Source organism: Balaenoptera ricei, chromosome 4, assembly GCF_028023285.1.
Source record: "Balaenoptera ricei isolate mBalRic1 chromosome 4, mBalRic1.hap2, whole genome shotgun sequence".
In the NCBI taxonomy this organism is placed as follows: Eukaryota; Metazoa; Chordata; class Mammalia; order Artiodactyla; family Balaenopteridae; genus Balaenoptera; species Balaenoptera ricei.
The window spans coordinates 152,406,693-152,433,844 of NC_082642.1; the positions used below are offsets into that span (position 1 = coordinate 152,406,693).

Below are 27,152 nucleotides of genomic sequence, written 5' to 3' on the forward strand. Positions count from 1 at the left end.
CCTGCATTCCTACACAATAATGATGAAAATTCTGAAAGAGAAATTAAGGAAACACTCCCATTTACCATTGCAACAAAAAGAATAAAATACCTAGGAATAAACCTACCTAAGGAGACAAAAGACCTGTATGCAGAAAACTATAAGACACTGATGAAAGAAATTAAAGAGGATACAAACAGACGGAGAGATATACCATGTTCTTGGATTGGAAGAATCAACATTGTGAAAATGACTATACTACCCAAAGCAATCTACAGATTCAATGAAATCCCTATCAAACTACCAATGGCATTTTTCACAGAACTAGAACAAAAAATCTCACAATTTGTATGGAAACACAAAAGACCCCAAAGAGCCAAAGCAATCTTGAGAAAGAAAAACAGACCTGGAGGAATCAGGCTCCCGGATTTCAGACTATACTACAAAGCTACAGTAATCAAGGCAGTATGGTACTGGCACAAAAACAGAAATATAGAGGAATGGAACAGGATAGAAAGCCCAGAGATAAACCCACGCATATATGGTCACTTTATCTTTGATAAAGGAGGCAAAAATGTACAATGGAGAAAAGACAGCCTCTTCAATAAGTGATGCTGGGAAAACTGGACAGCTACATGTAAAGGAATGAAATTAGAACACTTCCTAACACTATACATAAAAATAAACTCAAAATGGATTAAAGACCTAAAGGTAAGGCCAGACACTATAACACTCTTAGAGGAAAACATAGGAAGAACATTCTTTGACATAAATCACAGCAATATCTTTTTTGATCCACCTCCTAGAGTAATGAAAATAAAAACAAAAATAAACAAATGGGACCTAATGAAACTTCAAAGCTTTTACACAGCAAAGGAAACCATAAACAAGACGAAAAGACAACCCTCAGAATGGGAGAAAATATTTGCAAACGAAGCAACTGACAACGGATTAATCTCCAAAATATACAAGCAGCTCATGTAGCTCAATATCAAAAAACAAACAACCCAATCCAAAAATGGGCAGAAGACCTAAATAGACATTTCTCCAAAGAAGATATACAGATTGCCAACAAACACATGAAAGGATGCTCAACATCACTAATCATTAGAGAAATGCAAATCAGAACTACAATGAGGTATCACCTCATCCCGGTCAGAATGGCCATCATCAAAAAATCTACAAACAATAAATGTTGGAGAGGGTGTGGAGAAAAGAGAACCCTCTTGCACTGTTGGTGGGAATGTAAATTGATACAGCCACTATGGAGAACAGTATGGAGGTTCCTTAAAAACTAAAAATAGAACTACCATATGACCCAGCAATCCCACTACTGGACATATACCCTGAGAAAACCATAATTCAAAACGACTCATGTACCACAATGTTCACTGCAGCACTATTTACAATAAACAGGACATGGAAGCAACCTAAGTGTCCATCAATAGATGAATGGATAAAGAAGACGTGGCACATACATACAATGGAATAGTACTCAGCCATAAAAAGAAATGAAATTGAGTTATTTGTAGTGAGGTGGATGGACCTAGAGTCTGTCATACAGAGTAAAGTAAGTCAGAAAGAGAAAAAAAATACCGTATGCTAACACATATACATGGAATCTAAAGAAAAAATGGGGGGCTTTCCTGGTGGCGCAGTGGTTGAGAATCTGCCTGCCAATGCAGGGGACACGGGTTCGAGCCCTGGTCTGGGAAGATCCCACATGCCACGGAGCAACTGGGCCCGTGAGCCACAATTACTGAGCCTGCACGTCTGGAGCCTGTGCTCCGCAACAAGAGAGGCCGCGATGGTGAGAGGCCCGTGCACCGCGATGAAGAGTGGCCCCCACTTGCCGCAACTAGAGAAAGCCCTCGCACAGAAACGAAGACCCAATACAGCCATAAATAAATAAATAAATAGATAAATAAAATTTTTTAAAAAATGGTTCTGAAGAACCTAGGGGCAGGACAGGAATAAAGACAAAGATGTAGACAATGGACTTGAGGACACAGGGTAGTGGGGAGAAGGGTAAGCTAGGATGAAGTGAGAGAGTAGCACTGACATATTTACACTACCAAATGTAAAATAGATGGATAGTGGGAAGCAGCTGTATAGCACAGGGAGATCAGCTCGGTGCTTTGTGACCACCTAGAGGGGTGGGATAGGAAGGGTGGGAGGGAGGCTCAAGAGGGAGGGGATATGGGGATATATGTATACGTATAGCTGACTCACTTTGTTATACAGCAGAAACTAACACACCATTGTAAAGCAATTATACTCCAATAAAGATGTTAAAAAAGAAAAAGATGTTAATAAAAAAAAAGTCCCCCCAAATAAATAAATACAGGACTTGATGAAAACAGCAGAGCTAGTAAACCCTCCGTGTAAATGGAAAGCTAAATTCTGTGTATAGTGATTCCCTTAGGAGGTGACTTAGGCATTAGTGATGTCCACAACTAAGACTCATGTTTAGAAGATACTGATATCAACAAGGGGTGAGGCCCGGAGCAATAAGGAGCTCCCTCCTCTCTCCTTTGAAGAGAGGAAAGGAGTCGGCCTAAGCAAGGGCAGAATCTGGAGACCGGAGGGGGAGGAAGAGCAGGAGGCAGATGGGGGCTTCGTTCGTGGCATAGAAAAGCACATCCCAGCAGAGAGGGCGTCTGCCTTGGGCACAGGTGATGAACATCCTAAGGACACAGATGCTGAAGGCAGCCAAGGAGAAGCAGCAGTCAGTCCTCACAGAGACCCCTTCCCAGCTTCTGTCCACACTCTGCCCTCCTTCCTTCCTCCTCCAGAGCTTCATTGGGAAGCAGCTGCATCGTGGAGAGGTGGTGAAGCTCCTGGAGCCTGTGTTCTGTCTCTGGACACAGCGGGGAGGCCTCTGACTGGGGTCAGGGCAATGCGCCGGCTGCACTGGTTCAGCCCCACCTCTGTGCCAGTCTTCACTTGCTCCACCTGGAGAACAGCCCCATCCTCTGGTCTGGATCTGTCCCCGTGGACCCTGCGCATCCTCTTCTGTGTACCCTGCATCCCAGGACTGACACGGGGCTGTCACTTTCTTCTTCGCAGGGACCTAACTCTTGGTCTCTCCTTACGAGCTGCCCCAAGTCTTCTTTCTGTATCGATTATAGACCTTGATCAATTGTTTTGGCAGAGGTTGGCTTCCGGTAGATTGATAAATGCCCACAGCAACTTTGCTGAAAACCTGAGTAAAACCCAGAGCTCTGGCTCACTCTTCATCCTCTGTCTTCTGTCTGACAACTATATCCTCCACTGCAGTCAGTGCCCTGTGAGTTCTAGGAGAGGAATCACTGGGAAGAGGCGTTTCTCAACGGGGTTCCAAGCTGGAAACGGTTCCCTTCAGCTGGAACCATAAATACCATGACATGTTGGGAAGGAAAAATCAACAATAGCTGGCAATGAGATGTGAAGCGGGAGGGAGGATTCCTGCACGACTCCCAAACTTTGAACTTGGATGACTGGGTAGATGGCAAACGAGGGCAGGAAGACAAAACAGAAGGGGGTGTGAGTGGATATCCATGTGGGATCTCTCCCAAAGGTAACAGCTACCTGGAATACTGTTAATCATCCCCTTGCTTCATCATATATGTGCAGTGATGTGACGGTAAATGTTTAAAAATCAGCTCTCCAAAATTTAAATATGTACGCATATCCTAATAAGTTTGTTATAAATTGTTTGATACAAAGGATGTATAACATACAGTTTACAAATAATAAAATACATAATATCCTTATTATAAAGCTCTAACATTCAATTGATTCTCAGAGAATATTTTTGATTTTTGCCAAACTTTCATAATTGCAACCAACCTATGGTTGCAACAGATGAACCAATGTAGTTTCAGTATGAAGGTTGGTTGATATTTTCATTTACATTAACAAGTAAGAAGAAAGCAAAATGACAAAGACGCATGGTAGAAAATCACTTTTTTATCAATTATGTGAGCAACTTCTTTGTTGAATCGGATAATAGTTTTCAAATACTGGAAGGCTATTTCCTCAATTTCTGTGCTATTCACAATGTAACAGCCACAGACATGACAAACATTTAAGTTTAATCTGTTAATCATTATTAACATTTAGTCCGTCATTTTGTTATATCCAGACAATCAAGAAAGCAATCACGGGCTTCCCTGGTGGCGCAGTGGTTGAGAATCTGCCTGCCAATGCAGGGGACACGGGTTCAAGCCCTGGTCTGGGAGGATCCCACATGCCGCAGAGAAACTGGGCCCGTGAGCCACAATTACTGAGCCTGTGCGTCTGGAGCCTGTGCTCCGCAACAAGAGAGGCCGCGATAGTGAGAGGCCCGCGCACCGCGATGAAGAGTGGGCCCCGCTCGCCACAACTGGAGAAAGCCCTCGCACAGAAACGAAGACCCAACACAGCCAAAAATAAATAAATAAATAAACAAAAATAATATGACTAATACTCTTATTTAAAAAAAAGAAAAAGAAAGAAAGCAATCACGCCCTGATTTGTAGCACTGGCCAATTTCTTTCATATAAATAGTGGCCCATTTCAAGCTACCAAGGTGATGTCACTGAACACTGAATTGGAAAGAGATCATGGTAGCATGCCAGTTTATAGGATTTTTACCATACAGATGCAATAGATGTAATAACCTCAAAAGCATAGATAATAGTAAAATAAGTAAGATAATTAGGAGGTGATGAGTTAGAGTATTTATTACCATTCTCTTTGCTGTAATTATTTTATTGTAAGCTTATATAATTTAATCTTTAATAACAGCTGTGTTTAACAACTGCCTTGCTAAATTCCTGAAAATTTAACTATTGGATCTCGCAAGTCAGTTCAAGCCGGCTCTGGCATACCATTGCGTGAATGGCCCAACGATATGTTGTTTAATTCTGTGCTTTATAAAAATGGTACCATGTTGAGATTCTCTGGCGATCCAGTGGTTAGGACTCCGCACTCTCACTGCCGAGGGCCCAGGTTCAACCCCTGGTTGGGGAATTAAGATCCCACAAGCTGCATGGTGCAGCCAAAAAAAAAAAAAAAAAAATGGTACCATGTTGTAGGTAATCTTCTGGGAGTTGCTCTGTCACTCACCATCATGTTACTCTTGTCTAGGGACACTCAGCACTATCCTGTCCCCTTGTTCTCAGCTCTGTCACAGGAAGTAGAACCCTGAGGACCACAACCCCCAGAATCTCTTGCCAACGGGGTTTCTGTTCTATGACCAACGACAGGTGGACGGTGGTACAAGGTGGATTTCACTCTGCCTCGGGCAGCGATGGTGTCTGTGGTAGCCATAGTGGCTTCCTGCAATGTTCTCGTTTCCGAGGAGCACCCCCATCTCTGGATTTCGCCCCCTCCCATCCCTTCCAACGATTTTGTAGGACCTGATTTCCTGTACTAAACCCTTCCGACTGGAAATATATAGAATGGTTTCTGGGCTTAGGATTAAAAGACTGGGATTTATCCATGTTGATGCATGTAACCTAGGACCATGTTTTCCACTGTGGTATAATAGGCCACGCTGTGATGGTATCACATAGGCTTCTCCAATAGTTAGGCTGCATTTTATATCCTGCCTGCCCACCTTTGATACTTTCAGTACAGCCAGTGTGCCCAGAGGATACTACCACGGGCAAAAAGAGATCACGCCCTGGTGTTGACCCCCGCGGTTCTCAGGCTCACTCACTGGACTCAACATTCCTGCCCTTACCTCCTTCTCCATCTCCTTCTGTAGGTGAGCCACTGGATCCTGCTTTCCAGTCCGTCAACCTTGGCCAAACATGCTCTCATGTACCGAAGGAGGGTCTACTGGTGATAAAGAAGTCTGGTTCCTGTGGGCCAGTACAGGCTCCCAGCTACAGCATGGGAAAAAAATCACCTAAGAAAAATGTAGCTTGGGTTAGCACACGTAAGCTTTTATATGTGGAATGGACAAACAACAAGGTCCTACTGTATAGCACAAGGAACTATATTCAATAACCTATGATAAACCATAATGGAAAAGAATATTAAAAAAAAGAATGTATATATATGTATAACTGAATCACTCTGCTGTATAGCAGAAATTAACACAACATTGTAAACCAAGTATACTTCAATTAAAAAATATTGAAAAAAAACATAGCCTATCTGCTCATAGTAAATTACCTTGAGACATAAGTTGACAATAGCATGACATAATTGGCAACAGCCCGCCCAGATTCACTAGTTAATCAAACCCAGCCAGGACTTTTCCAGAGTGCCCTCCCTGTTCCCATACAACCTGTGCTGAGCTGCTCAGGAGGTAAGTTAACTTATTTCTGGGAAGAAGAGAGAAATATTCTCTCCCCTTGCCTATGGGTTGAAACCCTATTCACCCTTCAAAACCCAGTTCAGATATCTCCTCCTCCGTGAAGCCTTCTCAAACGCTGCCCATCTGAAATACCCTGCTCTGTATCCTCTGCACCTTGTGTATAATTCTTTACACCCTTGAGGGATGGGATAATGTCTTCCCCCCAGACAAAAAACGGGCTTGCTTATCACTTACTATAAGAACAGTGGATTCCCCAAGCTCAGCATTCCTCGGCTATGATACAAACCCACTGCACACCTAACATACCCCTGGACCCCTCATATTGCCCCTGTGGGGCTTGGAGGACAAGGGGAACCCAGGCCATCATGATACTCATTCAGTTTGCTCTGCCATGAATAATGAAGTCCCTTGTCTCTGACCCAGGACTCTGTCTTCTGCCAGCATCCAGTGAACCAGTAAGAGGCTAACTCATTAGCTTGTGAGTAAAATCCCAGATCCAAGACTGAGTCTGTGTCTTATCATCCTTGGGGCTCCAGAGTCTACTACAGGCCTGATTAGTACAATATATGTCTGGAATTTCATCAAGTTGAAAGGACTAGATCAAATACCGGGAACTTTTCTTCTACTGAGTACCAGTGAGCCTGGAGTCTCTCAACCTGGGCACTATTGACATTTGGGGCCGGATCATTCTTTGCTGGGTGGAGGGTGGGAGGCGCTGCAGAATGTGCACTACAGGATGTTTAGTAGAATCCCTAGTCTCTACCCACTCTCCAACTGTGGCAGCCAAAACTGTCTCCGGACATTGCCAGCTGTGCCCTGAGAAGGCAATACCACTCCCCTTTCTCCACCAACGAGAACCACTAGTGCAGCCTACCCAAAGGGTGAGGGTGAGAGTGGGAATAGCAAGCAAAGGGGCCATCGCTAAGTTATAATGTAGCATAGTCTAAGGTTTTAATGCACCGGACAGAGATATAAAATATTACACAGAGATATAAAATATTGCAGTGCCTTTTCACAGCTAACAGTAGACACAACTGTGTGAGCACCACGGGTGCCCTGGGGGCATCAGCTAGATCACCTCATTCACACCCTCCAGCATTTCACTCTGTAGGAACCTGAGGCATGGGTGGGGTAAGCGGCTCACCCCAAGTGGAATAGTTTGGACTTGAACCCAGAGCTGAGGGTTTCCAACACTCTTGTTCTTAATTCTTAGCCTCGTTATAATCCCACAAAGAAAGGGGGTAAGACAGACTGGGGCTTAGAAATAAGGAGATGGGAAATCAAAGTTGACCTTAAGAAAAAAAAAAAAAAAAAATCAAAATTACACGTCAACACCAGTCTCTTAAGGGTTAAAAATACATAACCCTGTAGGTATTTTAAGTGGGCAAATAAGGGCCAGAATCTGTATTAACACGTACTTTAATTCCCACATAAAATGTTTAAGTACAAGCCCTCATGAGCTGCTCTCTTTTCTGCATCCAGAACAGAAAGGAGCAAAGTGCCAAAAGCTGTTTTGACGCAGCAAACGCCCCGGTGAACTTCAGTGGAGCACCTCTGCCATCTGGTGGCGAGTTGAAGAACTGTCCTTAAAACACGCAAAGCCACTTGGTACTCTGCGATGCGTGTTTGAATGAGTGCCCACCTCGTTCCCAACTGAGTCAGGTAAGAATTGATGCTCCAAACTGGCTACAGGTTGATACCAGATTTTGGTAATCTGGAGAGCAGAAAAATTACTGATTACCTATGGGATTACAAAGCTTGAGTAACTCCTAAGGAAAAACACTATTTTGACTTTATTTTAAACTTTCCCTGAGAAGCTAACATTCTCCTCATCCTTAATTCTCAGAAATGTTTTCAACGCACTATAGCGTTGTGTTCTGGAGGCAGAGAAAGACAGCAAGAAAGAAGGAGGGGGAAAGAGAAGAAATGAAAGAAAGGGGACATCACTGCCATATTTGGTGCCGAAAACCACAATTCTATTAAAAACATGCATATTAGTCAAAGATTTTTCAACATCTAAGTCAGTTTCTCTCAGGAATCCTAAAAACATCATTAATGTTTTTATTAAGAAATTAATGATGACTTCTTAGCTAAAATAATAAATTTACTTAAAAGTGGAATTAATGCCCAATACTAAGATACATCTACATAACTCATGTTGATAAAAATAATTTCCTCCCATTATTTTACGTTTCAAATAGAATTGTCTCATGTCTTCATTCCTCAAATCTTTAAACTGTTCTCTTCCTCTACTCAGTAATATCATAGAAAAATCTATAATACATTTTCGTTAATCTAATGAGCATTTTCTTGAGCATCTACTATGTACCAGGCATGGGGATACAGCAGTGAATGAGACATATCCTTACCCCATGGGGCTCACAATCTAACACGGAGAAAGGCGATCCACAGGCTCTATGTAACGTGTTAAGCACCATCTCATTTAATTTTCACAACTCTATGTGGTGGGCCTTATTATCCCCATTTTACATATGAGGAAACTGAGGCTCAGGGAGGTTAAGTGGTTTGTCCAAGGACTCAGAAGACTAAGTGGCAGAAGCAGGATTCAAAATCAGATACCACTTCTCCAAAGCCCAGCTCTTAACACCTGTACAATCCAGCTACACGTTTTCAACAGCGAAGCAGGCAGCGTGCACTGAGAGCTGATATGTTCAGGGCACGATGCCAGGCCCTGTGGGGTATAGAGGAGGTGCCTCCAAGAGTTAGAACAGCATCTGCCTGCAAAGATTAGTACATGAGGCTTCCAGGCCCAAGAGCACACCTCTCCACTCACCAGCACTCATTAAAAATAACGAAGGATCCCAAACTCCACTCTAACATTCTGGGGGAAAAAAATCATTCTTAAAATTATAATTTAAAATGTATAATATAAGTGAAGTTCAACAAAAAGATTCCCATTAAGAGGATCATCAACAGATCCAGCAACTTCCCCACAGAGGGAAGAAAAGTCAGGTTTTGGGCAACGGATATCGTGGGGGGCTTCCCCTCCCCCACCCCACGAATTTAAAGTCATGATGAAGGACAAGGGCTGGAATTTTCAGGTGGCCAAATACAGCACCTGAAGTGGAGATCTTGCTTCTGTACCAACAGTGCATTTTGAAAGGCTCCGTGATGTAGAATGTAAAAGGAGGAGTGAGAAATTACAAAAGACACTTCACTTGAACAGACGGAAATTCAGCACTTCTGGATATCACGTGCCTCTTGGGCAGGTATCCTATGTCTAGGTTGCATCTCACAAAGACCCGAAGTTGACCTCGGAAGCGAAGCCCCGCTGCCTACACCGCTGTTAAAGCCCATTCCCCCCGGCCATTTCTGGCAAACCTCTGATTTCCACTTCTTGTCTGAAACACACTGTTTGCTTGACCAAAGCCAAAAGACCTGAGAACCTCCCAGGGCAAATGTTGATCTAAAGAAAATGTCCTCAGTGATCTGTGGTATTTATCTAGGTATTATTTCCGCCACCTGCGCTGAGTTTACCAAGCAGGTGGGGAGAGCTGCTGTCTCCCGTACGTTCCACTTGAGTTGCCTGGATACCATGTGTTGTGTTCAACAGGGAACATACATGTAATTGTTCCTCTCTTCACTTAAACCATAAGGATTCCAAATTAGATCATATCGCTGAACCACAAGAAGGAACCCTGTGCACATGAACTCTGTGTGGCTGGCCGGAGCTGCCCTCTGAAACCAGAGGCAGCAAGCTTTGTAATCGAGAAGCTGTTTCAGGGTCTCGCCAAACCAACCAACATTCAAGAATCCCTCCTCTTGGCAGGCGTCAGTTTCGGTGTGATCACTCCTAACTGCTGGTGAGATTAAGGAATGGGTCTCTGAGGTCTGATTCCCTTTCTGAAGCCAAACTGCTAACGCACATTAAAAACACCCTCATAAACTGTCATTTGTGGGCAGAACCATCAGTGCCCATTCCAAGACATACTTGGCTTCCACAGACTGGAAAAAAAAGAAGAAATCGGAAAAAAATAAGCCCAGAAAAGGACGCAATTATAATAAATGTAATAAATGTAATACAAGGAGTAAACTTCAAAGTTGCAGCTACCGTAGAACCTTTGGCAAATCTTAAAATAAGATTATGAAACTTCATGGAAACGTTTTAAGGTATCTTTTCACGAAATCAACTTTTATTCTTTTGGTTCTATTTTCAACTCATAGCACTTATCACAACTGTGATTCATGAATTATGCACATAATTTTTTTATTTGATGTCAGACTCCCCGGTTATTCTGTAACTCCCTCAGTGGAGGACCCAAGACTGATTTGTTTACATTCCCTATGCCCCATATATGGATGGGCACATAGTAGGGGCTCAAAAAAATATCGATGCTATCTTTGCAAGAGCACTGCAATTTCATCATCTTGATGTGTCACCTAGCTGTTTCAAAAGCACTCTGCATCATTTCATAGTTTTGTTATTATAGTTAAGCAAGATGTTGCAGGGGTAAAGGGTACATGGTACCTCCCTGTATAATTTTTTTTTTTTTTTTTTTGCAACTTCCTGTGAATCTGTGATTATTCAAAGTCTTGGATTTCACCTAAATAGTGGAATTTCCATTTCGATCTCTCACACGCCTGATGTCACAGTGCTCTTGGCTTCCTGGATTTCACCAGTGTTTTCTGGGTTTCCCCAACTCTACTTGCAACAATCGGACATCCTGAGCAGCCGAGTGATAGCTAGAAGCTCATCTTTTTTTCCCTCCAACCCTTGACAGAGCACATCCCTCTGTACAACAGCTACCCCTCTGAGACAGCCAGCCAAAATGCCAAGTCTGATGCCAATTTTCATACCATTTATCCTTCTCTGTCTTCTCCACACAGAGACCACCAAAAAGTTATCCCATGGCAGTAATTTTCAAGAAGAACCAGCTGGAATACCAAGGCTCAGGGAGAGATGTTATGTTGCTAAGCCAATCACTCCCTCAAGATTGTTAGTTGGCAATAAAATCCAGAACGTGTGTGTCCGGATTCCAAGTCGGTGAACCACGCACTCCTAACTCTTCTTTTGCCGCGTCCGTGGCAGCCTTGTGTTACACAAAGAATCAGGCCACCACCGAGCTGCCAAGAGCCTTGGAAAACTGTACAAAGTGCATTAAAATCAACAGAAAGGCTTCCCATGTCCCAGTACTTGGATAACTTCTCACCCCTGCAAGCTCCCCCAAAAGCCACTGGCTGAAGCCTGACACACTGGCTTGAACCGCACAATCAGATTCAAACTTTTAAACAAAGCACTGTGCAGACATTCACTTCCCCGTGAGCCTGGGAACACAGCCCAGCCCCGCTGGACGTGAGGACAGACCCCGTATCTAGGGGCAGAGCCGAGTCAGGAGTGCAGACCACTCTCAGAAGTTGAGTATATACCAGCAGCCTCCACCAGCCCCGAGCTGAGCCCACTCCGGTTCTTCAGCCTCCTAATTAGTGACCTTCTCCGGGAGAAAACAAACATTCCTGCCTTTAACATTCACATCCACCTCCGTGAGTCACAAGGCAGAGGCTGTCTGGCTTTCCAACACCTTCACAGGCTCAGAGCATCGTCCTCTATCGACCCTTGTAAAAGCAGATGGCAACAGCAGAGGTTCAAGGAGAAACAGCTTTGAAAGCTACTCCAGCAGTGAGACCGGGCTACCAGGAAAGACAAAAAGAAGTGAAAGCCAGTTTCCATTGCCTCCTGGACCAAAGTGGGAGAAGAGGGAGAGAGGGCCAGGGGGAGGAGAGAGAAATGATCTTCATTTTTAAAATGCTTGAATAAGGTAGCGTGATCAAGACTGATATTCTCACTGCCAGGCAGTAAGTCCAGAGAAAGACAAATGCCCCATCCTCTCACGGATTTTTTTTTTAGCAGAAAAGTAATGTCCATTGGTATAGCATTTTTAAATCAATAAAGTACTTTCACATAGAGAAACTCGCAAACTCTCAGCAGCCTTGAGCTGTTATACCCACTTTGCAGATGAGGAATCTGAGACTCATAACAACACAGAGTAAGTGGAGAACCAGGATAACAGTGGGAGGGTCAGCAGTCAGTAGGGAGATGAAAGAAGCAGGTGAGAACTGCCTTGCTACCCTTTGGGGGAAAAAGAGAATAAAACATAGTCCCCAGATCAGGGGGCGGGGAATTCATCTCCACCTTTGTGGTGGGCCTACGACTCCAGAAAGGACTTCAGAGAGTTAGTTTATTCTTATTCTGACAATTCAAAAAGAAGAGTCCCTAAGCTGATAATTTCTCATCTCAGAGGTGATTCATAGAACATTGTCTCCAAAAAGAAATCCACTGAGAAATGTGAGATGAGAGAGTTATAAACAAAGGGCCCCAGCTGCTACTTGAATCGGTTACATGCCTCAAATGGGACAGGAGCTTAGGCCAAAATATTAAAGGGCTTTACAGGGGGGCAGCTCACCTTGAAGTGACTCTGGAATACGACCTGGTCATGGATGGAGACGCAGAAGCTCAAGCCAGGGCCTCGATGACAACAGGAGGTCAAGTCCACGACTCAAACCTCTGACCTCAGATAATGAAAGGCAGGTGGGCCACACCCTCTGGTGCTGATGGAGAAGCCCCTCTGCTCCAGGTTTCATACAGCACCCACTTTCTAAACACAGAGACACGCACCTCTGATTTCCACGTGCAAACAGATGTGGCCTTGGGGGATGGAGAAGTAGGGAGGAGAGAGGAAACGGTGCTGCAGGAGACACTGGGCCCTGAGTGCTGACCTATGCTCTGCCCCTCAGAGTCCTGTCCTAACATCTCACCCTAACCCTAACCCTAACCTGACAGAGCGGGGATGCAAGGCCAAGCTTGGCCGGTGCCCCTTGAATATATAAAAGTAAAGCTTGGTTCCATGACCTTGGGGAAATGAGTTTTCTGTCAAGCTCAGCCTACAACTGCCTTTAGGAAACCTTTGACAAGGGTTTCCTTTGCCACGTCCGGCTGTGCTCTCTGCAGCCGTACCGGTGTCTCCACAAGCCTTCGAGGAGGTGGGTACCTGCTCATTTCAAATGTACTGAATCCCGTTGACCTGTCCCAGGCTGGGCCACTTGGACTGCATTTCCCCCTTCTGGTAGAGAATTTGGGGGCACGCTGCCCTGGGCAGACGCTGAGAGCAAAGAGTGCACTCCCCAAGTGTAAGCACCCAACTCCACCTGGAGGCTGGGAGAAGGGATGGAGCAGCACCACTGCAGAAGGCCCAGCCCCCCCGCCTGGCCCCAGGGGGACCCCATGGAGCGGCGACCACCGAGCGGCCCCCCTACTGCTCTGGGACAGAGAAATAAACGTCTGTGTCGTTGAAGGCGCTCAAAACACACACAAACAGGATGGAGGGAAGGGGCGGCCCAGGATAGAACTTTCTTTTGATGAGACTTTGGATTCTATGTCATGTTTTAATCCACAAGAAACTTGGTCTCACTTCATGCCCTGTGAAATAACAGAGCCTCCCTCCATTTTCCCAGCCTACTCTTCTGAAGTTTTATTTCAGATTTCTCTTTTCATTCTAAAAGTTATAAGGAGGACTTCCCCGGCGGTCCAGTGGTTAGGACTCTGTGCTTCCACTGCTGTGGCCCAGGTTCCATCCCTGGTCGGGGGACTAAGATCCCGCCTGCCGTGTGGCATGGCCATAAGTAAATAAATATATAAATAAATAAAATTTTTAAAATAAAAAGTTACAACAAATTAGGCCCATTGTGTTGTCCTTTCATTTATTTTTTTAATTGTGGTAAAATACACATAACATAAAATTGACCACCTCCACCATTTTTAAGTGTGCGATGCAGTGGCATTCAGTATATTCACATTGCCGTACAACCATCACCACCATCCATCTCCGGAACTTCTTCATCACCTCACACAGAAACCCTGTTCCCATTAAACAATAACTCCCCACCCCACCCCCAGGCCCTGGCAACAACCATTCTGCTTTCTGTCTCTATGGATCTGATTCCTCCAGATATACCTCATGTTAAGTGGAATCATACAGTATTTGCCCTTTTATGGCTGACTTCCTTCACTCAGCATGATGAAAAGTAACCTTGTGGTTCATCCATGTTGTGGCAGGGGTCAGGATTTCCTGCCTTTTTAAGGCTGGATAATATTCCATTATATGGATATACCACACTTTGCTTATCCAGTCATCCGTCCATGGATGTTTGGACTGCTTCCACCTTTTGGTGGTTGTGAACAATGCTGCTATAAACATGGGCCTACAAAGTCTGTTGGAGTTCGCTGCCCTTCCTTACAGCCGCCCAAACTGAGATAATTAGAAATGAACAGGGCATCACAGAAGACTGTCGGTTTACTATTGCGATGTCACTGCCCAAGCCCATCTGAAGCCTGGGCCCAGGGGTCTGTCTCAGCAGCTTCCAAGGCCCCAGTTCCTTTTCAGTGCCCCCCACACACGTGACAACCAACCCCACAGGCCCAGCCATCGAAAAACACAGACCCCCAACCTGCACACAACCCAACCCTCACACACACCCAGCCCTCACACACACCCAGCCCTCACACACACCCAGCCCTCACACACACCCAGCCCTCTCACGGCCCTGACACAGCAGCGGCCCTGTTGTCTCCGGGGACGTCCTGGAGCAGCCTCCCACCTGCACTCCAGCACTGCAGCACTTCCCAGCCTCAGGGCAGCATCTCCGGGGCCCCAGCACTTCCAACCCTGTCCCCAGCCCTCTCTAAACGGAGTACTTTTGAAAACCAAACGCACCCTGCCTCTGTTGCGTGGACAAGGGCAGCTCCAGGTCTCCTGGACACAAAGCCCTGCTCTCCCCTCGGACATCAGAAGTAGAGAAAATATACCCCAGTAAATCATCCTGCACCATGAAGGGTTCTGTGTCCTCTCTGACTCTGGCCTCTTTGGTTCTATTTTTATTACATTAGTTCACTTTGCCTCCAAAGGGAGGAATCGATTAGAAAAACACATTTTAAATACCCTCATAAGATTCTCCCGCTGTCCTTGGGATATAGATGCTACAGGAAGAATATGGAGAGAACTTTTTTAAGGAAGGAAAATGTGTCTAGAAGCTATTCTGTGGGTTGGATAGAAACAGGCTGTGCAAGTCTCATTCACAACCATAGCCGCAGTGAAGACAGCTGGTATACAGTTGGTGCTCAATAAATAACTGCTGGATGAGTAAATGAATGAATGTTGGAAGTCAATGGAAGGGTGAAGGGAGAGAATGGGTACCCCCTTACGCATCCGCCTTCACCTTCAATCAGCCAGGGCAAAGTGCTGCTCAGGATGGGGAGCTGCAGGGAAAACAGGGATCAGTCCGATGGCTCTTGGCTCCTGGCTCGTCACAAGAGCATGGGCCAAGGTGAAATTCACAGGCAGGGGGCTCCACGTGCACCTGCCCGGCTCACGGACCGTACCCAGCCTTCCTCTACGCGGCGGCCATGTGAAATGTAAGGACAAGTGCCATGAGAATCACACAGATTAGTCAGGAAGAGCAGTGAGTCTTCCTGGATCCTCTTGACAGTGGGATGGACACCTGCGGTGACAAGAACAGGAGGGGGCGGCAGACGTCAACCTGGACTTCACCCAGCCCCCTAGGGAGGCAGACTCTTCACTCACCGCGCAATAGACAACCCACCCTTCACACTTCCACCTGGGTAAGCATCAGACAGTCAAAGGGGGGAGAAGGATGCTTTTCCACCCTTTTCAGGAAGATTAGGGAAGAAAAGTCCTTCTGCCTACAGTATCTGTACATTGACTGGCTCTGCCAAGCCTGTGGATGGTGATGGCCACAGATTTAGACAAGATGCACAAGACAAAATGACCCAGACATCAGAAACCAGGCCTGTTTCTCAGCAAGGTACTGAGGAAGGAGATCAAGAGACCGATCAAGTTTTTGTGAAGAAACGTGATCAGAAACAAGGGGAAAGACACCTTCTGTGCCATCTCCTTTAGATGGGCCTTTTTCTGTGACAGGCCTGCAGTTTTTGTCATTTGAACCAGTGCATTTAGTTGTAACTCTAAAGACCCCGGCTCTGGATCCAGCAGACTTGAACTTGATATAGGAAGACTGGAAATCGTCCTACCAGGAACCAGGAAGACAGGTAGTCTACAAGGAGTACAAAACTGTTGCCACCTCTTAAAGAAAGGGTTGCTCTCACTTTATTTAAAACACTAGGGCAAATGCAGAAATAATTACATGCAGTAAAAATACTACTCCCCACTTCAACACAGCAACTGAGACCCAGGAAAGTTTGTCATTAAGGCCCATAAAGAAAAGAAAGGCGTATCAACATTGAGGTTTTGTGGTGAGCGGAGATGAAGCCTCCTTAGAGTTTGCTGGTTCTGTCTCACCCGGCTACTTTATCCCAACATGGCTGTGGTTTGGTCTTCAAACAACTTGAAAGATAAGCAAATACCCTTCCTCCCAGGTTACACTTGACTGCCCTCAGCATCCAGTGTGTTTCATGAATGCCAGCGGTATAGTAGAAAGCCACAATTCACCCACACTCAACCACAGAACCTCATCTAGAATAAACCATAACTGGGACAGAAGATCCCACCCAAACAACAAAATCAAATTTGATTAAAAGGTGACACAGCCAGCCTCTTTCAGCCACTGAATTTTTGATGTGGGAAATGTGAGAGTTAGGGAAATCAGACGGGTAATTCAAACCACCATAAAACACAAGCAGGCATCACAAATGATGTCTTACCATCAGAAACAAACACTCTGAAATGGATTGATAGACTAAATGTGCACTGTCCAATTGAGTATCCCTAGACACATGTAACTATTTAATTTAATTTTTAGTTAATTAAAATGAAATAAAATTTAAAATTCAACTCCTTAGTCATGCTAACCACCCATGTCAAGTGCTCAATGGCTACATATGGTTAGTGGCCGCCATATTGAATGGCACAGGTATAAAACACTCACCAGGAAGTGTTACTGGACAGCACGGAACTAATTACTAAGAAAGGGAGAAGGAAAGGAGTTTCAAAAAGAAATAAAAGGGTTTGTTTTGTTTTGTTTTTAATCAGAAACTTAACTATCCACTGGGTATCTCTCTCAGAGATTCCTGAAGGCGTACTCAAACACAACAAACACGTGGATGACTTGACGTGCAACTCTAGGACTACACAAGCCAATGTTGTTCCATAAAAAGGTAGTAATAGTACAAGTGCCATGGGTAATTATTTTTGTAATTTTCATAGCTTTTTAAATAGACTGAGAACAATGCTTTCAACAAAAGGTTGTCTGGCGTTCTCACGCTCATTTTGGTAATGTGTTCTGCATATTATTATCTTTATATTTTTGCTGTGAAAAACTAAAACAATGAAAGCTTCTAGGTTACTCACTGTAGCTCATTTTTTTGGCAAACATTAATACCGTATTTCAATTTTTTAATTTTTTAATGCCATTTACCCAAATTTTTCATACTAAAAATTCATTTCAAGGAATACTTTTCCCTTGCATTGAAAAAAAGAATTTGTTTCCATTTGTATCTTTTCACCAGGTAAGTTTTCTCTCCCTGGAGTTCCCAGAATAAAATAAAGATCAAGTCATTTAAAATGAAACTGGGTCTGCTTTATGCATTTGGCCCAGAATGGCCAAGGAAGTAGGTGACAAGCTGAACTTTGTTTATCCCGTTGGCTTTTCATGTCTTGTGGTCCAAACTCTCAAGATTTCCAGCAATCCACCCAGTTTTCCCTCTGTTCATGGTTAATGGGATAACATGAGAAACATAGGTTTTGAAATCAAATACCATCGATAAACTCTGATTTTGAGCAAATTATTTATTCACACAGCGCCTGTTTACTCACTTGAAAATGAGGTTAATAACAGAAACATCACAGGCTTATTGTAAACATTGAGTCAATGTGTGTAAATCACCTAACCTAGTCCTCAGCACACAATAATTAATCTGTATTAGTATTATAATTGTTATTGTTGTTGTCTTTCTTTCTATGGCATTGCTTTTAATATGTACTGTATTCCTGAAAGTGACCCTCTTTAGCTCGGTCTTGGAAATCCCTCCTCTGATCTGCCCAAGGAGCATCCTAGCTAGGCACATAATCTAATGGTCCAAGGTCCCTCCCAAACTCAGTTCCAGCCCTGGGGTGCACCTCAGTCCAGACATTGAAACAAAGGAACATCAAGAGAAAAGTAGATTCTTTGAAATAGGTAATAAATATTGATAAACTTCTGTAAGTCTGATTAAAGAAAAGAGAGAAGGCATAAATAAAAAAGATTAGGAATGAAAAACAGAAATATAGATGTACAAATTTAAAAGATAGAAAATTATGAACAATTTTTGCTGATAATTTGAGAACTTAATTAAAATAGATAAATATCCAGAAAAACACTAATTGTCAAAAATGAGTATAGAAGAAATAGAAAACCTGAATGGTCCTATAAATATTTACAAAATTTAATCACTAATTTAAATTCTTTCCTCATCTGAATGATAAATACATGGGGTTTATGATTCTATTCTCTCCACTTTTTATGATCAAAAATTTCAAATATACGCAAAAGTAAAATTAGTAATAATGATAATTTCCCACATAGAAATGTTTTTGCAGGTAAATTCTATCAAACACTCAAGGAAGAGGAATTCTACTCTTTCATAAAATTTTTCAGGTACTAGGAAAAGAGGAAACAGCACAACTCATTTTTTACACTAATAAAATCTTGAAGTCAAAAGCAGACAAGGATGAGATGAGAAAGGAAATTTTAGGCCAGAGGAGCTACCCTGGGAACTGGCGTGTGTCCATGCAGAGGTTGAACTCCATGGTGAATTTGCCCTTCAATTAAAAGAAACCCACATTTCACATTAAAAGCTTTATCATCCTTCACCTTTTACACTGTGATTTATTGTAATTAAGCTCCAATCCTTCCATTAACACCTGATAAATCCACACACTTGAGGGTTGTGTTGTGGACGAAAGTGAAGAATAAAGCCTGTGCTGCACCCACCGCCCTGGCTCCCAGAGACCCAGAGAGCACATGAGGGGCCTCTAGCCTGTGTGTTCCAGGTGTAAATCATAAGCAGAGTGAGGGGTGAGGATGTAGGTGACTCCTATTGGCTTTGCCGCTGCTCAGGTCCCATCTCCAGGTGACTACTCAATGAAATGATCTGATGTGGACAAATCTTATGAATCAGCCAGGGACACCCCACAGCAGCCCCACGGCCATAGCTCAGGACAGGCGGATGCCTTTCCCCTCCCCCTCTCATCAGACGTGAAGCCCACTCCTCACTGCCCCTCCGACAAAGGTGCTACATAAGAAACATCAGAGGTTTGAGCTATCAACTACTTCACTCCTCTGTCTCTCCTGCTGGCATTGTGACCTCATTCGTATCATTAGTCCAACTATACAGTGTCTTGCTAAGTGAGACCAATTTTAGTAACTTCAGGAACTAACATTTTCTTGCAGTCAGTAATTTCCCATTTTCCAAGGCTATATCATTTTGAACAGAACCAGGTAAGCGCAGATGGGCATGAGGTATTTAAGGGACTGTGAGATTATCAGGCTGATTGAGGTAGAGAGTAATTTGGGGAGTACTGAAAGGTAAGTTTAGTTATACCAAGCTAGACCAAGATGAGGGTGAATTTACTTGTTTGAATAAGCCAAGGGGTTTTCCAGCTTTTTTTTTAGCAACAGGGCGATTTTTATAGATTCTTTTTTTTTTTTAGAAGAGATAATGAGGGTTCTTTTGGGTTTTTTTTAATTTATTTATTTATTTTTTTGGCTGCGTTGGGTCTTGGTTGCTGTGTGTGGGCTTTCTCTAGTTGCGGCGAGCGGGGGCTACTCTTCGTTGCGGTGCACAGGCTTCTCATTGCAGTGGCTTCTCTTGTTGCGAAGCACGGGCTCTAGGCGTGCAGGCTTCAGTGGTTGTGGCACGCAGGCTCAGTAGTTGCAGCGCACGGGCTTAGCTGCTCCGTGGCATGTGGGATCTTCCCGGACCAGGGATCGAACCCGTGTCCCCTGCACTGGCAGGCAGATTCTTAACCACTGTGCCACCAGGGAAGTCCAGCAACAGTGCAATTTTGATGAATGAAGTTTTATGTAGGTCTTCAATATATAAAATCGATCAAATCAGAGCTGGTCTTCTTACAGTAGGAGGATGGAGATTCAGGGATTCACCCACTGGACCTTCTCGTATCCTCTGAGTCAGCCCCACCCCCAGACCCTAGACCCCAGCCCTCAGCGCTGTGGGCTCTGGGCACACGGCTCAAAATCCACTGCCATGGGCCCTAAATGTCAACTTAAAACCTTCGCCATAAGGTCATGCATAATTTAGAGGCAGGAGGTTTATATAAACCAAACCCTTCATTTTACCAATGAGAAAACAGTGGGAAGAAGGGTCTTACTGACTTGTCTGAAGTTCACAGCTATTCAATGGCAGAGGCAAACATAGTATATATGCACCCTGATCCCTACCTCCTATTTCTACCACATCCCACTGATGCAATTAAATAGAATTGAAAATTTTTTTTTCTGGCTGCATTGGGTCTTTGTTGCTGCACGCGGGCTTTCTCTAGTTGCGGCGAGCAGGGGCTACTCTTCGTTGAGGTGCGCAAGCTTCTCAATGTGGTGGCTTCTCTTGTTGTGGAGCACGGGCTCTAGGCGCATGGGCTTCAGTAGTTGTGGCTTGCAGGCTCTAGAGCGCAGGCTCAGTAGTTGTGGTGCAGAGGCTTAGCTGCTCCGAGGCATGTAGGATCTTCCCGGACCAGGGCTCGAACCCGTGTCCCCTGCATTGGCAGGCGGATTCTTAACCACTGAGCCACCAGGGAAGTCCTAGAATTGAAATTTTTGAACTTGCATCCACTAATGACTCCTATATTATTACCTATCCCCATACCTGAATGATATATGTACATACTTCTGCACAGTTCTAAGGATATGTGTAGCAGAAGTCCTTGCTGGGCTGTAGATGAAGCTTGTGGAGATGGCTGGACCACCCAGACAGGTGTCATCCACTAAGTATCATGGGGGCCCGAAGCCTCCCAGAAATTACTTTAATATCTGTTGAAATTGGGGGCAGGAAGAACAGGGTCAAGTAAGGAGAATCAGTAGAGGGTAGGAATAGGAGAGACTGTGAGGTTCCCTAGGAAAGAGCAACCATGCTGGATAAAGGGATGGATCTTAGGGGCCAATTTCACCAACAGGACCTAAGGGATAGAGGGGAACGGCGATTCCAGGTGTGACAAATGCGTCTGCCTAGATGCTGCCCCAAACTCAGCCACAATGACAGTGTGTACATGACTTGGGAAAGAAAAAGGGGTATGGAATACAAACACTTAAGAAAACTGTAAGTCCTAAAAGAGCCAGCACCCAGCATCTCCGCAGAAGGACCCCCTCCAGAAAACAGAGGTTGGAAAGGTGTTCATTACCAGTAAGAGGGGAGTGAGCCTCAGGACATGACAACACCCAGAGGCAACAGACACTGTCTTCTTCCCCCACTCCTACTCGCCACCCCACCCGCAAGCAAGTATCAGCAGCCTGAAGGAATCTTAGAGCAGACTCAGAGTTCCAAACAGCAAGCTCTCTCTGCAAGTCCAATGTATAAATCTACAGAAAACAACATTAATAGGCCCTGTTGTGTCCCATGACAATGCCTGGGACCAATCACTATGGTGGGAAGGATAAGGTACCGTGAGTGGCACACACCTGAGTCAGATGTCCATAGGCCAGCCAGCAGCACATGATGGGGGAGGAATGGCAGGACCCCAAAGGCGAAGAGAAGTGCTATTGCTGAAGGGATGGGTGCGAAACAGACCAGAACAGCAGATATCTACCAAGACTCTTAGCTTGAGAAATTTCTAGACCATTACCTCAAGATCAAGAATTAAAGGTTGGAATAAGCTGAAGTCATTTTAGAGACGAGTACCTGAAAAAGAAGATGCAAAGATGAAAACTGGGACTTCCCTGGTGGTGCAGTGGTTAAGAATCCGCTGGCCACTGCAGGGGACACGGGTTTGATCCCTAGTCCGGGAAGATCCCATGTGCCAAGAAGCAACTAAGCCCTCAAGCCACAACTACTGAGTCCACGTGCCACAACTACTGAAGCCTGCACGCCTAGAGCCCATGCTTTGCAACAAGAGAAGCCACTGCAATGAGAAGTCTGTGCACCAAAACGAAGAGTAACCCCTGCTCCCCGCAACCAGTGAAAGCCCGTGCGCAGCAACGAAGACCCAACACAACCAAAAATAAATAAATAAATAAATTTATTTTTAAAAAAGATGAGAATTTAATAAGGTAACTATCACATCTGAGGGGATAACAAAGAAAAAGATAAGGAGCTGAGCCAACCAAAGACAAAAGTGCAGGAATGAAGATAAAAGGAATAAACTAAAGAATAATCAAAGTTACCATGTGGTCTCACCTCCTAGCGCTACGTACATTGTTTCATTTTATCCTCCTAACAGCCCTGCACTGTAGAGTATCTCCCCCACCACCCTGTGAGAGCTGAGAACTCTGGCTTTCATAAGGTCAAATATACCAAGGTCATTCAGCTGGTTATGTGGCAGAATTGTTCATCAAACCTAGGTCTGAAGACCCAAAACCTCTCCCACCACCTTTCACGTCTCTCTGCCCCCTCACGCCCACTCCCAGCACCCTCCTACACCACACTGTCTCCCTGTAGAGCCTGGGTGGGCTCTTCAGGGGACACCGGGCAGGAGGGAGGACTCCCCCCTATGGGGGCATGGGCATCATCTGGGCACTGATGGCTTGGCCATTAAATGGAGGCATGAAGGCCAAAAACAAAAAAACAAACAAAAAAAAAAAATTGGGGAGCTGGTGCAAACATTTTTGAAAATACAATAATAGTCATATTAGAGGCTAGTGAATCAATCACTACTTAGGGTGTCACCGGAAGGAAGAGAAGAGAGTTGGGAAAGCAGGAAGTGAGTCTCAGACATTAATGCTGAAAGCACCTCTGGGTCCGCATCCAGAGATTTGGATTCTTTGGGCCTGAGGTGAAGCCCAAGAATGGCAGCTTCAACAAGCACCAGGGATTCTGAGGCAGAACAGCGTTCAGAAACACTGGTGAGAGACCAGGGAGAACTAAGGATAGCAAAGTGTGGTAAAAATGGGAGAAAGATGTATGTGTTCTAATACTGTGAGAACTGGAAAAGAGGAAAAAGAAACGTGCCCAAGGCCACCGCTAAACCCACTTACCTGCATTTGAAGATGGATGTAGTCTTTGTCCCAGAAAGGGAATATTCTGGAAGAGCAAGGCAACTGATAAAGGGAGGGGGGAGGGGGGAGGTACCTCCTGAATCACTAAGTGGCAAAGGACCAAACCTAAGCTAAGGCTTAAAATAATTATTAATACTTGATCTAAGGTTATAAAAGAGTAAGGAAAGAAAATAAGAGGAAAGAATGCACTAAGTCAACGTTATTGATTTACACTCTGAAAGAAATGCCAGAACTATTATTTAGATGTCAAAATAACTCCAAGAAGAGTACAAGGCTGTTTTGATCATTTGAAACCAAATACCTGCCTTCTTTGAGATGGGGCTTTCAGACAGAGAGCCTCCTTAAATACCACTGCGATGTTCTGAACAGATCACATTTCCCCTTCAAAGGTTATACCACTTTAAATTATATGCAATTTCAGAAAGAACAAGTCATTGTCCTACTTTGAGTCCCCTTCTCTTAAAAGCGTGTTTTGACTAAGATTAATTTATAGCCCAAGGAGATTTGGGGAAAGGAAAAAGCCTTGAAATTGCAAGTAAAAATAACTAAGAATTCCGGTCGCTTCTTAAATATTGAGTGACGTTGTTTTGGGAATAGGACCAGAACTGCACAGAGCTACAGGTAAATGGGCCAACTGTGGGATCTGCAGTATCCAGTAGACACTTGAAGGGGAAAATTCTAGCTGGATGGCGTGGTCAGGGAATAGCCTTAATAGGAACCTAACATAGGGCAATCTGCTCATCAAACAGAAGTGAGAGAGTAGGAAGAAGGAGAGCAGAGAGAAAGAGAGCATCTCCTTGTGCTTGCTTGTGTTTTCTTTCTCTCCAGGCATATATCCGGAGAAAACTGTAATTCGAAAAGATACATGCACCCCAATGTTCTTTGCAGTACTAGTCACAATAGCCAAGACATGGAAGCAACCTAAATGTCTATTGACAGATGACTGGATAAAGAAGATGTGATATAGATATACAATGGAATACTGCTCAGCCATAAAAAAGAATGAAACTTTGCCATGTGCAGCAACATGGATGAACTTGGAGGACATTATGCTAAGTGAAATAGACAGAGAAAGACAAATACTGTATGATATCACTTATATGTGGTATCTAAATTTAAAAAAACATACAAATGAACTTATTTACAAAACAGAAATAGACCCACAGACATAGAAAACAAACTAGAGGTTACCAAAGTGGAAAGGAGGGGAGGAAAAAATTAGGAATTAGGGATTCACATATACACACTACTGTATGTAAAATAGATAATCAATAAGGACCTACTGTCTAGCACAGGAAACCATACTCAGTATTTTGTAATAACCTATAAGGGAAAAGAACCTGAAAAAGAATCTATATATCTGAATCACTTTGCTGTACACCTGAAACAAACACAACATTGTAAATCAACTATACTTCAATTTCAAAAAGTAAAAAAGCATCTCTTTGTGCTTTTTTTCTGTTTTCTTTATGCATGTGAACAATCTCTTCATCTTTCACTTCCGTAACACTTGCTCTACCAAATCAATAACACTCATTATTAAGTGAAGGGACCCCAGAAGACCCTACACAGCCAATAGAACTCGGGTTCATTCACCCACCAAAGGAAGAAAAACTTCTTATACTTCTCATCTTTTGCACGTAGTCACTTTGGTAATTCCATTTTCCATCATTTTTTTGATTCTTCAGATGCAAGTTACTGAAGGGAAAAGATGTTTTCAGTGGGATAGGGGATTAAGTACTTGCATTGTGGCTTTGATCTGCTGGAGCATTTCCTGAGTCCTGGCCCAACACTTATTTCCTTAATAAGAGGATCTATTAGCCTGCCTGGGCTGCCATAACAAAATCCCACAGCTAAATGGCTTAAACAACAGGCATTTATCTTCTCACCGTTCTGGAGCCTGGAAGTCCAAGATCACGGTGTCAGTAGGTTTGGTTTTTCCTGAGGCCTCTCTCCTTGGCTTGCAGACTGCTGTCTTCTCACTGTGTCCTCACATGGCCTTTCCCTGTGCACACATCCCTGGTGTCTTTACCTCTTCTTAGGAAACCAGTCCGATTGGAATAGGGCCCACCCTCATGACTTTATTGTATTAGTGGAGTTTTCCAGAGAAACAGAACCAGTAGGATAGAAGAAGAGACTTATTATAGTAATTGGCTCACATGGTTAAGGAGGCCAGGAAGTCCCACAATCTGCTGCCTGCAAGCTGGAGAACCAGGAAGGCCAGTGGTGTAATTCTGTTGAGTTGAAAGGCCTGAGAATCAAGGGGCTGGTGATGTACGTCCCGATCGGAGTCCAAAACCAAGAGAACCAAGAGTGCCAATATCTGAGGTCAGGAGAAGATGAATGTCTCAGCTCAAGCAGAAAGTGAATTCGCTCTTCCTCTGTCTTTTAGTTCTATTTAGGCACTCAGTGAATTGGATGATGCCCACCCACACTGGGGAGAGCAATCTGCTTTACAGAGTTCACCAATTCAAATGCTAGTCTCCTCTAGAACACTCTCAGACACATCCAGGAAGAATGTTTCACCAACCATCTCAGCATCCCTTCTCCAAGTCAAGCTGACATACAAAATTAACCATCACGCTCATTTAGCCTTAATTATCTCCTTAAAGAGCCTATCTCCAAATACAGTCACATTGAGGGTTAGAGCTTCAACGTATGAATTTGTGGGAACACAGTGCAGACCATAACAGAGGATATACCAGAAATATTAACAGAACCAACTGTTAAAATGCTATAGAATGGGGACTTCCCTGGTGGCAGTGGTTAAGAATCCACCTGCCAATGCAGGGGACACAGGTTTGAGTCCTGGTCCGGGAAGATCCCACATGCCGTGGAGCAACTAAGCCTGTGCGCCACAACTACTGAGCCTGCGCTCTAGAGCCCGTGCTCTAGAGCCAGCAAGCCACAACTACTGAGCCTGCGTGCTGCAACTACTGAAGCCCGCGAGCCTAGAGCCCGTGCTCCGCAACAAGAGAAGACACCGCAGTGAGAAGCCACAATGAAGAGTAGCCCCCGCTCGCCACAACTAGAGAAAGCCTGCGCACAGCAATGAAAACCCAATGCAGCCAAAAATAAAATTAATTAATTAATTTTTTTTAAATGCTGTAGAATGATGGAGAAGTTTAAGGTATTACTCTCTTTTAACTTGACCCATAAAACCATCAATGTACAAATACCATGGGTTAAACCATACCCCTGAAATAAATCAACTCTCTATCTACCTATCTATCTACCTACCTACCTATCGACTGATCGATAGACAGGTAGATAGATATAATAAAAGCATGACATTTATGGAAAGTAAATTCTCTTCCTAACCTCTATCTTTTAATATAATTTAAACGGGCTTCCCCTCCACCAGAAACCCTTGGACATTCATTTCAGATCCAAATGATAAAGTAAGTCAAAATATATATCTTAGAAACCATCTGTATTTAGCTTCTGATGGGAAAAAATGCAGATACAGGATTTAATAAATAAGAGACAAGGGCTTTTCACGCAATGTCCTTATGATCTGAAAAACTGCTGTTGTTAAATTTAATAGCCGTTATTATTTCAATAAGCAATGAGACAATCCAGAAGGCACTTAGTCCAAGATCATAAAATCTATGTAAATCATCAAATGTGACTAGCCAATGAGGGAATTACAGCTTCCGGCACCGAATCACTATTGGCCCATGGTACTTAT

At 44.0% G+C, this 27,152-nt stretch overlaps 1 protein-coding gene across 34 annotated transcripts in view; it reads right to left on the reverse strand.

Annotated features, from left to right (window-relative positions):
• The window catches only part of SETD4 (SET domain containing 4), a 459,131-nt gene that overhangs the window by 371,684 nt on the left and 60,295 nt on the right, over positions 1-27,152 (reverse strand). For 30 of the 34 annotated variants that reach the window (XR_009502969.1, XR_009502983.1, XR_009502978.1 and 27 more), the window contains one exon: positions 5,690-5,857. The exons of 2 other annotated variants lie outside the window; for them this stretch is intronic. The gene's annotated coding sequence lies outside the window, so the exon portion shown is untranslated. Of the gene's footprint in view, positions 1-3,441; positions 3,459-5,689; positions 5,858-12,917; positions 12,936-27,152 lie in introns of those variants that run through there. 2 more of the 34 variants (XR_009502993.1, XR_009502996.1) reach the window with 2 other exon arrangements.